Source organism: Mustela nigripes, chromosome 5, assembly GCF_022355385.1.
Source record: "Mustela nigripes isolate SB6536 chromosome 5, MUSNIG.SB6536, whole genome shotgun sequence".
In the NCBI taxonomy this organism is placed as follows: Eukaryota; Metazoa; Chordata; class Mammalia; order Carnivora; family Mustelidae; genus Mustela; species Mustela nigripes.
In genome coordinates this window covers 24,353,734-24,369,122 of record NC_081561.1, presented here as the reverse complement: position 1 = coordinate 24,369,122, position 15,389 = coordinate 24,353,734, and the positions used below count along the sequence as shown (strand labels likewise).

General features: G+C 44.8%; 1 long non-coding RNA gene and 5 other non-coding genes across 7 annotated transcripts; 2 read left to right on the top strand and 4 right to left on the bottom strand.

Annotated features, from left to right (window-relative positions):
* Positions 1 to 129: 129 nt before the first annotated feature.
* On the top strand, positions 130 to 6,527 carry LOC132017155 (uncharacterized). Of its 2 annotated transcripts, none has more exons than XR_009404183.1 (3): positions 130 to 240; positions 4,246 to 4,390; positions 5,838 to 6,527. It is a non-coding gene; the product is annotated as an uncharacterized LOC132017155 (long non-coding RNA). The 2 variants fall into 2 exon arrangements; XR_009404182.1 differs by having other exon boundaries at positions 130 to 427.
* Positions 6,528 to 10,765: 4,238 nt separating this feature from the next.
* Positions 10,766 to 10,838, bottom strand: TRNAK-CUU (transfer RNA lysine (anticodon CUU)). The gene has a single exon. It is a non-coding gene; the product is annotated as a tRNA-Lys (tRNA).
* Positions 10,839 to 11,667: 829 nt separating this feature from the next.
* Positions 11,668 to 11,739, bottom strand: TRNAP-AGG (transfer RNA proline (anticodon AGG)). Its single transcript has one exon. It is a non-coding gene; the product is annotated as a tRNA-Pro (tRNA).
* Positions 11,740 to 12,766: 1,027 nt separating this feature from the next.
* Positions 12,767 to 12,840, bottom strand: TRNAI-AAU (transfer RNA isoleucine (anticodon AAU)). Its single transcript has one exon. It is a non-coding gene; the product is annotated as a tRNA-Ile (tRNA).
* Positions 12,841 to 13,368: 528 nt separating this feature from the next.
* Positions 13,369 to 13,440, bottom strand: TRNAA-CGC (transfer RNA alanine (anticodon CGC)). Its single transcript has one exon. It is a non-coding gene; the product is annotated as a tRNA-Ala (tRNA).
* Positions 13,441 to 15,316: 1,876 nt separating this feature from the next.
* On the top strand, positions 15,317 to 15,389 carry TRNAK-UUU (transfer RNA lysine (anticodon UUU)). The gene has a single exon. It is a non-coding gene; the product is annotated as a tRNA-Lys (tRNA).

Here is a 15,389-nt window from a genome sequence, read left to right as displayed (position 1 = left end):
GTGGGACTGCGGACAGCCTTTGCAGCCGGGGGGTGGGAGTAGACGCGGGCCGGATGGGGGCGGGGGGCGGGGTCCCTCTGCTGGGGGGCGGGCCCGAGCGGTGGGCGGGGTCACGTGGTGGGCGGGGCGCACGTTGGCCGCACGAGACCCGACGTCCGGCCCGTGGGCCGCGCTGCTGAGCTCCGTGGGCTCGGCGCTTAGACCCGGCGGCTGAGCGGAGCCCGCCGCGTTGTCGGCCAGGTAAATGCCCCTTCGTTTTAAGTGGGGCGGCCGCTACCGCGCCACAGGGCGCTCCTTCCGTTGTCCCTGCGGTGAGGCTCCTGGCGCGCCTGCGGGCCCGAGATCCTGCGAGTAGGAACCCGGAGCCGACCGCCGCGGTCCGGGCTGCGCGGTGAGGAGTCCGCTGGGGCGCGAGCCGGCTGGGCAGGTGCGCAGTGCGGGGGAGTGCGCGGCGCCTCGCGGTGACCTGTGCCCTGGCGGCTGCTGTGCTGTGATACTTCCAAAAATACATGTATTGACCTTTCCTGCTGGCAGGGCCGGTTTAACACAATTTAAAAGTAAAGAACGAATTTCGCTGGTAGAAATTACAGCAACATGTAATGGAGAGAACAAGGGCTTTGGAGCCATTGAGGCAACTTTTTTTTTTTTTTTTTTTTTAAGTATAATTAGCAGTGTAGTGTTACTTTCAGGGGTACAACATGATTCAACATTACTCATTGCTCAGGATGACAAGTGCGACCGTCTGTCGTCAGACAGTATTAGCGCAGTATTTCTACATTCCCTATGCTGTACTTTTCATCTCCCTGATTTACTTTTATAACTGGAAGTTTGTGCCTCTTCCCTGTATGTTTCACTCATTCCCTTTCCGACGTCCCCCTGGCAACCCCTGGCTTGTTCTCTGTATTCAAGTCTGCTTTTTAAATTTGTTTTGTTTTTAGATTCCACATATAAGTGAAATCATGTGGTATTTGTCTTTCTCTCACTTATTTCTCTTAAAATTATACTCTCCACGTCCATTCATGCTGTCATTAACTACAAGATCTTTTTTTTTTTTTAAAGACTTTACTTATTATTTGAGAGAGAGAGAGAGATTGAGAGGAAAGAGGGGCAGAGGTAGAAGCAGACTCCCAGCAGGGAGCCCGACGCAGACACAGGACTCCATCCCAGGACCCAGGGATAATGACCTCAACCAAAGGCAGCCACCTAACCAACTGAGCTACCCAGGCGCCCTCATTCTTTTTTATGACTTTGTAATATTCCATTATATGTGTACCTATATATTACATTTTCTTTATCCAATCATCTGTTGATGGACTGGGTTGCTTCCATATATTGGCTATTGTAAATAATCCCGCTGTAAATGTAGGGGTGGATATATCTTTTCAGATTAGTGTTTTCATTTTCTTTCGATTAATACCCAGCAGTGAAATTATCAGTTCAGGGGTGCCTGGGTGGCTCAGTGGGTTAAAGCCTCTGCCTTTGGCTCAGGTCATGGTCCCAGGGTCCTGGGGTCGAGCCCTGTATGGGGCTCTTAGCTCGGCAGGGAGCTTGCTTCCCCCCTGGCTCTTAGCTCGGCAGGGAGCTTGCTTCCCCCCTCTCTGTCTCTGCCTGCCTCTCTGCCTACTTGTGATCTCTATCAAATAAATAAATAAAATCTTTAAAAAAAAAGAAATTACCTGTTCATATAGTATTTCTATTTTTAACTTTTTGAGGAACCTCCATATTGTTTTCCACAGTGGTTGTACCACCAGTTTGCATTCCCACCAACAATGCATGAAGGTTCCTTTTTCTCCACATCCTCACCAACACTTGGTATTTCTTGTCTTCTTTATTGTAGCCATTCTGACAGGTGTGAGGTGATATCTCATTGTGCTTTTGATTTGTATTTCCCTGGTAAGTGATGTTGAGCATCTTTTCATGTGTCTGTCGGCCATTTGTAAGTCTTCTTTGAGAAAATGTCGATTTGAATCTTTTTTTTTTTTAAAGATTTTATTTCTTTTTTTGACAGAGAGATCACAAGTTGGCAGAGAGGCGGGGGGGGGGGGGGGGGGGGGGGGGGGGGGGGATGCAGGCTCCCTACTGAGTAAAGAGGTGGGGCTCAATCCCAGGACCCTGGGATCATGATGTGAGCCGAAGGCAGAGGCTTAACCCACTGAGCCACCCAGGCACCCCTCCTCTATTTTTAATCAGATTATTTGCTTTTTGGGTGTTGTGTACGTTTTTCATGTATTTTGGTTACTAACCCCTTATCAGATACGTCATTTGTAAATATCTTCGCCCATTCAGTAGGCTGCCTTTTCATTTTGTTGATGGTTTCCTTCACTGTGCAAAAGCTTTTTGATTTAGTGTGTTCCCAGTTGTTTATTTTTGCTTCTGTTCCCCTAGCCTCAGGAGATATATCTAGAAAAATGCTGCTCAGTCCTATGTCAGAGAAATGACTATGTATTTTCTTCTAGGGGTTTTATGGTTTCCTTTCTCACATTCAGATGTTTAATCCATTTTGAGTTTATTTCTGTGTATGGTCTAAGAAGGTGGTCCAGTTTCATTCTTTTCCTCGCTGCCCAGCTCTCCCAGCACCATTTACTGAAGAGACTTTTTCCCCATGGTATATTCTTGCCTCTTTTGTCATGGATTAATTGACCATATATATGTGGGTTTATTTCTGGGTTCTCTATTCCGTTCCATTGATCTGTGTGTCTGTTTTTGTGCCAGTATCATACTGTTTTGATTACTACAGCTTTGAAGTAATCTTAAAGTACATGTTATTATATGTGAGATATACACACACACACATAAAATATGCACTAAAATTAGCATAGAACCACATGGTCCTATACAAATTTTAGTGTATTTTGTTCTAGTTCTGTGAAAAATGCTGTTGGTGTTTGATAGGGATTGCATTAAATTTGTAGATTACTTTGGGTAGTGTAGGCATTTTTAGCCTATTAGGGACACCTGGGTGGCTCAGTCAGTTAAGCGTCTGCCTTCCGCTCAGGTCCTGATCAAGTACCTCGGGCTCCTTGCTCAGCGGGGAGCCTGCTTCTCCCTCTGCCTCTGCCTGCCACTCTGCCTGTTTGTGTGCGCTCTCTCTCTGGCAAATAAATAAAATCTTTAAAAAATATATTAATTCTTCCAGTCCGTGAGCATGGATTATCTTTCCATGTGATTGTGTCATCTTCAGTTTGTTTCATCAGAGTTTAACAGAGTACAGGTCTTTCACCTCTTCGGTTAAGTTTCTTCCTAGGTATTTTATTCTTTTTAGTGCAATTGTAAGTGGATTATTTTCTTAATTTCTCTTTCTGCTACTTCATTATTAGTGTTTAGAATACTTAGGCCACTTTGAATCCTGTCTCTTCCTGGCTGTGTGTCCCCCTCAAACCTCTTTGTGCCCTTGCAAAATGGGGATCAGATAATACAGATAATACATATCCTTAGGGGTTTTACTGTGAGTCTGAAATGAAACAGCATTTGTAAAGCAAAGTGTATGGGGTGCACTGCAGTCCCCCCCACCCCCGGCTCAAGCAGGGGAACCCTCACAGGGGCTTTGACAGGTTTTCATCCAGTCCCACCTCTGGGTAATTCAGAGTGGAAAAGTTCAAGAATGTATCATATGAAGCATAAGGGTAACCGTTTACTCCTTAAAACAACAGGTTGCAAGCAATTTCACAAAAAATACAGGTACATGGAATTTAGACTACATTAATGACCAGATTTGAGTGAGATTAATTAAGGAAACCCTCCTAGATGGAATGAAATTCTCTAGACAGGAATTTTGAAGAGGTGATTGATAAAAACCACTTTTGACAAAAGTAGAGACATTTTTCATTGATTCCAAGATCATGTGTGTGTGTAAGCAGGGTCTTAAAGCTACTTTTTAAATTTTTTTTACATTGGGCTCTGTCATAATTGAATGAGAAGTCAGCTGCTAGAGTTTTGAGACTCAATTAATGAAAAGCAGCAGTATATACACAACAGTGACCTTCATATTTACAAACATGCATCAGGCACTGACTGTCCAGCTACTATGTGGGCTAGGAACACAAGGCAGTAAATAGGACAGTCTCTGTTGCCAGGAGCTGTCAGAATTTAAGAGCTCAAAGAATAAGTTTGAGTAGGTCATGGAGTTAATGGTTGTAGCTTTGAAGGCTTAACTCAGGATGTGTGGTAATTAACTTAATGCAACCTCTGTGGTTGGACCATATTTAATAAAAGTGTATTCTACTAATGTAAACATTTGTTTTTCAGAAAAAGTCCTGGAATTCCTTGAACTCTTGACTCCAGAGAGTCGAGACTCCACTTGATGATGCGTATGTGCTGAAACACAAGTCGTGAAGATGACTGGCCAAGGCCAGAGTAAACCGATCTTTGTCCACATGAGCCCTGCCTTAAGGTAGGTCACTTGGCCTCTGGTACACTGTATACAACTATGGTACATAGTTGGTTGCAAATGTCTCACATGAAGACTGTCATGAGATGGTTAAAATATCAACAGACATACGTATTTCCAGGAGTTTCTCAAAGTAAAATTTTACATTTTTTCCACTGAGTTTTTTGGTTTTTTAATTGATTTTAGAATTTCTCCTTCCTCCCTGATTTCCGGAAGGGTCCTGGGATGGAGCCCCGCATCGGGCTTTCTGCTCGGCGGGGAGCCTGCTTCCTCCTCTCTCGCTGCCTGCCTCTCTGCCTACTTGTGATCTCTCTGTGTCAAATAAATAAATAAATAAAAATCTTTAAAAAAAAATAAATAAAAGTTGGCTCCTGAGCACAGAGCATGGTGCCTTCAGTGCGGCAAGGGCTTTATAAGTGGTCATTGTTGTTATTAGTGCTTTATAAGGAAGTTTTGGTGAGTAAAATAATGGTCATAGGTAGCTCTTGTGACACTGTATGAGGTAGGAGTTAATATTCTCAAAGAGGTAACTTCTTGTCCAAGAGTTTATTGCTAAGAAACTGTGACTGTGTTTCTTAGCAGTAAACCTGACACCAGATGACCCGTGTGATACCGTCACCTGTTGGTGTGAAACAGCAACTACAGGTATCAGGAGAATCAGGGTGTCTGGCTGAAGTACAACATAGAGAACTGGTGGTAGAGGACTTTGAGTTGAAAGGTAAATGAAAGCTGAATGTGAAAACTCATTATCTGATTGTCCCCAGTCCTCTTATATTCATACAGTGCCCTCCCCCTCCAGTAATGCAGGGACTTCTCCCTCAAGAAGCCTTATTACAACATAGCTCCACTCAGGCCTGTCCGGCTTATTAGGTCCTGCCTTGCAGGGCAGCCCTCACCACACCTACGGAATCATTAGCCAAGATCTGTGGAAGGTGTCTCCTACCTGGATTGGGGAGGTGGAGAGAGGTATTCCCCCCCTTTTTTAATTTATTAGAGATCACAATTAGGCAGAGTCAGGCAGGGAGAGGTGGGGAGAGCAGGCTCCCTGCGGGACAGGGAGCCCGATGTGGGACTTGATCCCAGGATCCTGAGACCATGACCTGAGCCTGGGAGGTAGCCCTTTTCTGACCTCCTTTTAGCATCTGTTTTCCCTTTCTGAAGCCTACTTTGAGTCTCTTGTTTTCCGCACTGAACGCTGATATGTTTCAAATGAGAACACATGTTCCTAGAAGGGGGCCTATGGAGGAACCTTCCCAGACATAGCTAACTTTTTCTGGATACTGTTTCTTCCACTAAGATCCTAGGATTATTCATAGAAGCATTACGCAAAGGGGGCAGTGCCTTATCCTTAATGAGACTCGAAAGAGTGTGACGAGCTAGAAAGAAAGCATGTTAATTTAATCTTTACACCACACCTGGAACTAATTGCTTTCCTTGTTCTTTGTTACAGGACAGCTGAGGCCCCTTTCCCAGAGGCGCTACCGTGGAATCTGGTCATGCATGCAGCAGTTCTCTGAGCTATAGTCTCTGAAAGTAGCTGAGGTCATTCGTTACATCGCTTCTGGAACTACTACTATCTTTTGTTTCTGGAATGCCTGGAGGGTCATCCTCTGGGGCGCTGGTACAGATAACCGCTCTTGATTTAGATGCTTCCTTTCTCCTTGGCCTACGGCTGGGCCTCTCACAGGTCTCCTAGTCTGCCCCGGAAACAGGAGGAAGGCCTTGCCTTCCTTTACCCTCCACTCCGCGCACCGGCCCGCCGAGCCGGCCTCCGAAGCCCACTGGGCCGCACGGGTTGTGTTGGCCTCCTTCCCTGGACAGGCCGGACCAGAACCTTGTGTTCACAACACTGTGCTTCTGCGCCCCCCCACCCACCGTTCCTTTTTTCCAGAGACCGACCTCCCAAGTTCAGATTCCTCTCCGGACTTCCACAGCTGGGTCGGCAGCCCCTCACATTACTAAGGTCTGGCTTTTTTTATTCATCCCTGACTCAGTCCAGTACCGTTCAAGCTTTAGTCACGAACAGAGTCTGTGCGTTCTACTTCCAGATTAACTGTCCTGAGAAAAAGCCACTGTAAGATGACTTTTTAAATTCAGTAGTATTTATAATACAGCGTTATATGTATTAAAGATCGTGTTGAGCGAACTAAAGTTGAAATCATTCATTCAAAAAATATCTGAGTACTTACTATGTGCTAGAGAACTTTCTGAGTTCCAAATGTCACCTTGTGTTTTGAATGGGTTTTTTTGGTCCCCTTCTTATGGACTGAATTGTGCCCCCATATTCGTATGTTAAAGCTTTATTGACGTATACACTGAACCCCCAGTGTGGCTGTATTCAGAATAAGGAAGTAATTAAAGTTAAATGAGGTCATCAGGGTAGAGCCCTGATGCACTCTGATGAGTGTCCTTACAAGAAGAGAACTCACCCATGAGGACACAATGAGAACGCAGTCTTCTGCAAACCAAGAAGAGAGCTCTTACCAGAAAATGAATCAGATGGCACCTTGATCTTGGACTTCTCAACCTCCAGAACTGAGAAAATAAATTCTGTTGTTTAAGCCCCCCGTGAATGGTGCTTTGCTTCGGCAAGCCCCAGCTCGTAAGACCCGCCCCCTCCGCAGGCCCCTTCCAACCTTTCATCAAGGACCCCTTTGCAGTTAGAATGATATTTCAAAGGAGTTAGATTAGCGGGTGCTCAGGACCAAGCTCAGGGCCAGCCTTGGCCATGGAGATGATGCCACAGGTCTTAGGTTCAGAAATTCAAATATGTCAACTCAGTTTTATTAATAATATAGCCAAGCAGCTGTAAAAACAGGAAAAATCCATATGTTCCAAGAAACCCAAAAAATGTTTATAATCCAAAAATCTAACAAGTTTATTGACAGAAGGATATGTGCTTTATTAATACTAGTAATACTTGTTGTACCCAGGATAACCCGTTACAGTTCTTGCGGCACCCTAGAAATCAAAACATCAAGCAGAGGCTATCAGGTGAGGAAAGGGAGATCCACGACATGTGGTCCAGAAATCCTCAACGGTTGTCCTGTCAGGTGGGCAGAATATATGAACCAGATATAAGGCCTTTGTTCCTTTTATTTTACTTGGTAAATGCTCTTGATTTCTTAACTATCCAAATCATGTCACTGTCATCTATTTTTAAATCAGTCACACCAAGCCCCCTTGTTTCCTAGGGCCAGATAGTTGAAACACAGCAGAGGATTTAATTCTCACTGAGCCAGGTACATTCACCCAGTAGGTGGAAAACAGCCCTCAAAAAGGCACAGACCATGTTGTATGTGTGTTTCCATTTTAGGTATCCAACACGAGAAAGGTGCTTACTAAAAGTTGATTTGAAAAACTGCCTTGTTAAAAGAGACTTGGAAAACAGGGTTCAGTGTACCCTTCTAGGAAAGTTACTTTTTGTTCCTGCATTTTGTATTGACTCTTGATTCTTCGTTTCATTGTGTATGTAATGACAATATCTCCAAACACAAGGGAGTCTGCCTGGTTTAAACCATGTGATTCCCTGTCCCTAACTTACAGGTATGACTGAGCTAAATAGGCAAAATACATAAGAGTTTCTGAACTAAATATAACCTCACACGGAGCAAATGATCTATTAATGACAATATTCAGGCTACTGGGTAAAAAAAAAAAGAAAGGTTTGGTTGGGAGAGGATGGAGAGTAATTTGTGCTGAGGCCACTGTGCCCAGATACGCCAGGGTTCAAGGTAGTCTGGGGGTGGGGGGCGGACGGTGAGCAGTATCAGGTGTTCACAACAACATAAATAATGTTGGTGTCTGACTCCTTTTCTCTGATTATCCACTAGTCAACCTTTCATAGGAATTTTGGCCTCTGAGATGAGGGCAGTTATAAACACACACACACAGGGCTGCGTAAGTTTGTTTCTTGGCCTGTGTTTATCAGGCTGGCACTCTAAATTAGTGATTCCTGGCTATCCTTTATGGCCACCAGACAAGCCCTGGAACGGCCTTCCACACATACCCAGAAAACATCTCACTTCTCCCCTCCTGCTCCGTGACTACTCTGGTCTGACTTGACACTCTGGTTGCCAAAAGCCTCCCAACCGGTGTCCTTGTTTCTACCACTTTCCCCTTGAGCTCTGTCCTCAACACAACATCCAGAGTTCCCTTTTTAAAAGGTAGATTAGATCCTATTACCCTTCCGCACAGAAATTTCAGAGACTTCCTGTCTCACCCAATTCAAAGTCCTTACAAAGCCTGTGAGGTCTCACACGTTTTTACCTCCTCCCCCTACTTTCTCTCCAAACATTCTGTTGCAGCCACACTACCGCAAACGTGCTCCTGCCTTCAGTTCTGCCTGATCCCTCTATTTAGAAACGAAAAAGGCAGTGTGGTTTCTCTGTGCTCAAAAGCCCCCTTCAGGACACCTAACCAGACAGCCCTGATTGCTGCCACAACAAACCTCCGCTCTCCGCAGCACGCTGACCACATCCAACATCAAGTTCAGTTGACTCATATGTGTATTTGTTACTGTCTGCCTCCCCCCATGGACTGTAAGGGACAGGGACCTTTGCTTTGTTAACTGATAAATCCCAAACACCCAAAACGATGCCTGACACAGGAGCGAGCAGTACATGTTGGGATGAATAAATGGCCAAGTATGTTTCATTTGGGTCATCAGCATCTCATCCCTCCAGAGTTTACCTGAACTGGGAAGAGGGATGGAGAGAGAGAGGGGCAGGAAAACCGGTAACATCAAGTTTCTGAACCCAAAAGTTCATGTTACACACCTAGAATCACTGTTTCCTGTAAGATCATGGCTCCCTGTGGAATTCTAGCCTGACTAGGCCGCCAAGTTGCCATGTCCATCATGTTAGAAAGAAGCACCTCAAAAGCACCAGTTTCTAAACCACCAGAGATTCAGCTTCACAGCAGCTGAGATGGGGCCCAGGAATCAAATTTTTGAAACTCACCAGATGATTCACATGCACAGCCAGATCCGAATACCCAAGTTACAGCACCTCCACTGGACGGTCCTGAGGCCTGAAGAGAACATCAGAACAGTGTTAGCAAAGAGAGAGGAACCCATGCGGCTAACTGGGCTTTTAGAATCAAGGAAGAAGTACGTATTTGTGTGCTTTCTCTGTTATGGCCGGGGCATTTTGTCCGTCAATGCTAGTGAGTCCACAATGGCTTCCAAGGAATGACAAAGGAAGACTGGCACGGTGGAATGTTCACAGAGGGACAGGGAAATCTCACAAAATAAGTCTTGGTCAGTTTGACCATGGGAATGATTTTAACAGCAAAGTCCACTCATATCTGGGGTAGTAGCGCCCCTGCGCAGAGCTGAGTTGACCTCGTCCACAACCAGCGTAGATCTGTAGGCAGAAAAAGGGTACACGGTAGGCACGACGTGAACGAACATCAGGGACTGGACAGGGCAGGTATTTTTTTGAGAGGGTGGAGAGTTCAGACAAGCTGGAGGTAGAAATGCAGTTTGGATTTTTGAAAACAAGCCTACATCTTTAGATTCCATTGTGTAGGCAACTGCAATTTGCTGTGGGTTGTTTGGTTCTTCCACTTGTCATATATGAAGAAAGGTTGGAAAGAGCATTGTTTTGGGAGGTCCGTTGTGCTGTCCCAGTGTGGTGAACAGGAACTGAACAGGTGTGTGAAGCAGTGGTAATAGAAAATTCACCCCAATAAAATAAGACAAAATCAGACAGGGACACTTAACCATAAGAGAGGTAACTCTAGGGGAAAAAAATGAGGGTTGCTGGGGCAGGGGATGAGGGTAAGTGGGTGATGTAATGGGCACTGGGTGTTATATGCAACTGATGAATCACTGAACTCTACCTTGGAACCCCCCACCAAAAAAAAAAAAAAAAAGAAAAGGGGAAAATGACACTAGCTTGGGCCAGGAAGTGGAGTCAGCATTCTCGAAACTGCGTGGACAATGCTGCCCATCAAACTGGTCCCTGTGTTTGAACTGTTTCTCCACCTTCAGACTTTACCTTTTTCAATATCTCTGCATCCTTCTCCCCGTATCCTAAACCCTTTTTCGGGGTGTAGTACTTCAGAATCATCTGAGGAGCTTAAATGTACAGAGCCGGTTGCCTACCACAGACTTGTAGTATTAACATCTCTAAGTGGCCAGAAAACGCATTCCCACCAGGGGGCGACAAGCCCAATCTGCAAGATTAAGAGAGCAGGTCGGAGGAGCTCTGCAGAGCCAGTGAACTGTGGCCACTCACTGTGAGTCCATTAATTCCACACCTCAGAAGTGCTGATCTTCAAAACTCCTCTTGTTTGACAGTGGTGTGGGACCTCCTTTCTGAATGTGCAGAAATTCAGTTAAGAATAAATACTGGAAGAGAAAGCAAAAGTAAGCGCCCAACGTGGGGCTCGAACCCACGACCCTGAGATTAAGAGTCTCATGCTCTACCGACTGAGCTAGCCGGGCAGCTAAAAGTACACTTCCCCCAATCTATTATGAGGACATACAAATTCCTCTTGACCCACTAGGAGCACAGAATTCTAGATTTTTGTTTGATCTTGTCTTCTAAGGAGGATGACATGAAAAGCAAAGCATATTAAGCATTATCTGAAATTTTTTATACTTCTCCACCATCAAGGCTTACACACACAGAAAAGGGAGGGGAGGTGCAATTTCATTTTAATAAAAAATATTTGACAACCCCTGAAACAGGACCCAGTGATTTTTTTGTTTTGTTTTGTCTACCACTGACTGCAGAAGTTTATTAAATATAATAGATGCTAAATAAATATGTGCTTAATGAGAACCAAACCTGCAGAACCTTCACAATCCCCTGAAAGATGGGGGAACAGTCAACACTGTGCTAACAAGGAAAGCCCAAATCTCTTGTACAAAGGTTGCCAAAACCCCAACTCTATAGTTCAGTTTTATTTTTAAATAAAAAAATGATGCATGAATGGTGGATGACCTCAAACTGAGAGGTGACTATGGTCTTCCTATGCTTTCACACATTCACAACTGTGTCGTTGGAACATCTAGAAGAACCAGAAACATCAACCTTTGCAAAAATCACTTTAGAGCTGATAGAACACGGAATAAAAGGTAAAACTGAAAAGTGCTTGTCCCTTTTAAGTGAGTCACCATATTACTTCCTGGGATTGAGTGCGTGTGCAGCCTACACATTTCTACATGAAGGTACAGCCGCTGAATGGGATGGCGCCTGTATGCGTTTGATTTGTGTTAGAACTTAACGCCGAGTTAGTAAAAATTGAGCGATGGGAGGGCAACAAAAGATGGGCTCGTCCGGGATTTGAACCCGGGACCTCTCGCACCCTAAGCGAGAATCATACCCCTAGACCAACGAGCCACACATACTATGCTTCTCTCTGAATACATTAAATATTTAGTTAAAAAAAAAAATTGTGCGTGTACCTCATGCATGTTTAGGTGCATACAACCATAACCGACTTTTGACTCTCCCTCCTTCCCTTCCACTTTGGAAACTGGGAAAACCTAGCTCCCAGCACCTCCCCCGCTCTTCTCGCGACCCAATCCTCATAAGGAGCCCACGACGCCTTCCCAAAGCGCGGACCCAGCTCCGTAGGAGACAGACTACGGCGGCGGCTGTCCCGACAGCACCCGCCGGGGCTCCTGGTCCCCTGCACGTTGTCGGCGTGTGGGGGCGAGGCCCGAGAGACCCCCCCAGCCTGGCAGCGGAAGCCGGGCCGGCCGCTCGCGCGCCCCCGACTGCCGGAGGCTGTCGGCTGGATCCCAGGGTTCTCCAGGCCCAGAGAGGATGCGTGGGAGCCCCTCAACGAGACTGAAATCGGTGGGGTCGCGAATGAAGAAAGGAAATCGGCTGTGCCAGGAAGACCGAGACACAGTTAGGGAGCAGAGAGCTGGCTTCCGTGGGACATGGGGCTGACCCGGGACACTGCCATAACCGCGGGGCTGCAGGCATCCGCACGGAGACGGGGCGCAAGGGCTGAGTCCTCCCTTCCCTGAGAACAGGCTTGCCTCTAGACGGACTTCCCGCTGCGTGCTGCTGGACCCAAACCCAAACCCTCAGCCAAGCAGCAAAACGAGCCCTGTCTTCTCATCTCACAGGTGTCCGGGGGCGGAAACCTGTTTCTGGACTATTTCAAGGGCAGTGTTAGGACGCTGCACAAACAGATGACATGTTTCCTTCTAATGAATTTAATCGTCCCTCAGGAGTCCTGCTGCTTTTCTGAGCTCGCTGGCTTTCCAAGAGGTGTTCTCTGAGTTCTCCTAGGATGGTTTGGACTCGTGGCAAAACATTCCTTATGGGGACACAGTGAACTGTCTTACCTTAGATGGTGGTCCTCCTTTTCCACCCAAAAGTGGTCAAGGAGAGAGGATAGAAAACAAATCACTGGCCCGTACGGGGATCGAACCCGCGACCTTGGCGTTATTAGCACCACGCTCTAACCAACTGAGCTAACCGGCCAACCACGAGAAAAGAAGTCTCCGAAGTTCTCATAAGAAGGTACTAATGCTACTGTTGCTTTTTATGCCGTGAGCTGCACAGTATATCATCCGAGCTGCTGACTTCCATTTTGCCCCCACCGAGCTAGGCTTCCTCCTTTTCCCAATATTTGTCCTATTTTTTTTTTTTTCGTGCCATGATCCAGCAACAAGACTCTAGCAACAACCCTTTATCTCCTCTCTGTATTTTCAGGCCAAGGTTATCTCTGCCTTTTAAGGCCAGCCAGATACTACAAACTGCCTGATATTAATGGGTCCTGGGCAGATTTCCAGGCTGCTCTGCTTTGGCCATCTCTCCCTTGGGTGCTTTTATCTATGTTTCCAGTTTTATTGGTTTCAGATAAAGATCTCCCCAAATGTTTTCCTCTCTCTATACACACCTCTACATGAAGTGGGTAGAACACTGTAGGAAATTGATGAATAGGAGGATAGAAGTCCAATGAAACTACATTTTAAAAACATAGTTTCTGATAGTGTAGCTAAAACAGCTTGGAGATGCCGGGGATCGAACCCGGGGCCTCATACATGCGAAGCATGCGCTCTACCACTGAGCTACATCCCCAGCCCTATAATGTATATCTTTGTAACTCTTCCCAGTTCTTTGAATCCTATTTTGTCCCCAGCAACTATAAAATTTTTTGAATGCTAGTTACATTTTCCTTTACTTACTTAGCTAAATCATGAAATGGTTAAAGGGATAACATCAGTGTTTCAAGTAAAGTAAGTCTTCTAGCCATCGGGCCCTTGTCAAGCACTTAACCTGGAGACCAAAAGAACGAAATACCTAAAAATTTTATGAGAAAAGGGAGAGGGGGGCACTATTCAGAAGCTTCTTTCTCACTATATGTTATCTAACTCAAATTTAAATATTTGAAAATAAAATGAGCTTCTTTCTTTCCTTTTTTCTTTTACTTTAAAGACAAGTGAGGGGTACTGCAGCCATGCTAGGCTGTCTACAGGCTGATAAGATCACAGGAAAGTTGCAGTTGAATTGAAAGACAAGTGATAGAGAACTGATGAGAAATGTCTCACAACATGGGATATTTATTTACTTGAAGATAAGTTGGCTGAGGAATTAATGACCTAAGAAAAGTCTTCCACCTAGGTAAAACAGATCCCAGTAACACAGGAACCTCTTTCCCACATGAAACAGGTCTTCTAGGGTCACAGTTTGCCTTGGGACTCAGGATGTCCAGTACTAAACCTAGAAAAAGTTCATCACCCCGATGCCCTTTACTCCACTCCCAGAATCCAGAATTCCCAGCCCCAAACCCCTAAGATGGCTTCCAAAAGAATGGAGTCTCTGGAGCACAAAGCTGGGAAGAGGAGGGAGGAGTGGGTTAGCAGCAGGCCTCCTGCTTTCTTTTGGACCCTTGCTCCCAGGCCTGCTAACGTTAGGAAACCCTAGTGTTTGAGGGAATGTGGTCAGTGATTAATAGAATTTCATGCCCAAAATGTGCTGGTACTGAAGGACACTGAGAAGATGATTAAGTAAACAGAGATGCCTAAATAAACCTGAGATTGGTCTTGTTTTTGTTTTTGTTTTTAATAAATCCTTAAGTTTGAATTTCATCGTGGAAGTTTCCACAGTATATTGTTCAGAAACTTAAAAACACTGTAATAGATGCCAAATTATAAAGAACATGAGATAGAAAATAAACCCCTAATTCAAGACAGTGTTTACCTGGAAAGATGAAGAGATAGGACCCTGGGGGACAAATGAATGTTGGGAATTATCTTTCTAAGCTGAGAAATATATCTCTAATTATATGTGCACAGTATTCTCATTAGTCTTCTTAAAATGCATCTATAATTTAAGATGTGAATAACCAAGGACAATGGGTGTATGGCAACTCTGTATATTTTTGTAATTTAGTAAATCTAAAACTCCTCAAAAATTAAAAATTTATTTAAATAAAAAAACTAATAAATAAAGACAGCCGAGACCCAACACAAAATCAAACCACTCCATTTCTCAACCCATACTCAGGTGTCCATAGTATTGTCTAAAACCTTAGAAGCACTGGCAATGGATCAGCTTCCTTTTGAAAATGCTCTATTTGAGCCCAAATGTAGAATATTTGAGATTTGTCTCTGGGAAGCCTAGGAATTGAAGGCCTAGGAATTGTAGCTCTTGACTGCACTGAATTCTGTACAGTATAGTATATAGCTATCTATATAGTATTGACCTATACATATACTGTACAGCTATACTTTATATAGAAAAAGAATTTGGGGCAGTATTATTTTAATATAACACAGATTTCAGTATTAAAGAGCTCCCTCCTTGTAATTGAGTTTCTGTGCTGCCTGGTATACTTATAACCATCTCCTGAATGAGTGGTTCTGAACCAGAATCACACAATAAACTTGTAAATTTCCTTGCAAGTTTGTAGATAAATTGACTATAGCTGATGTGTTAGGTACTGTCCCTGTGAGCCCGGATAGCTCAGTCGGTAGAGCATCAGACTTTTAATCTGAGGGTCCAGGGTTCAAGTCCCTGTTCGGGCG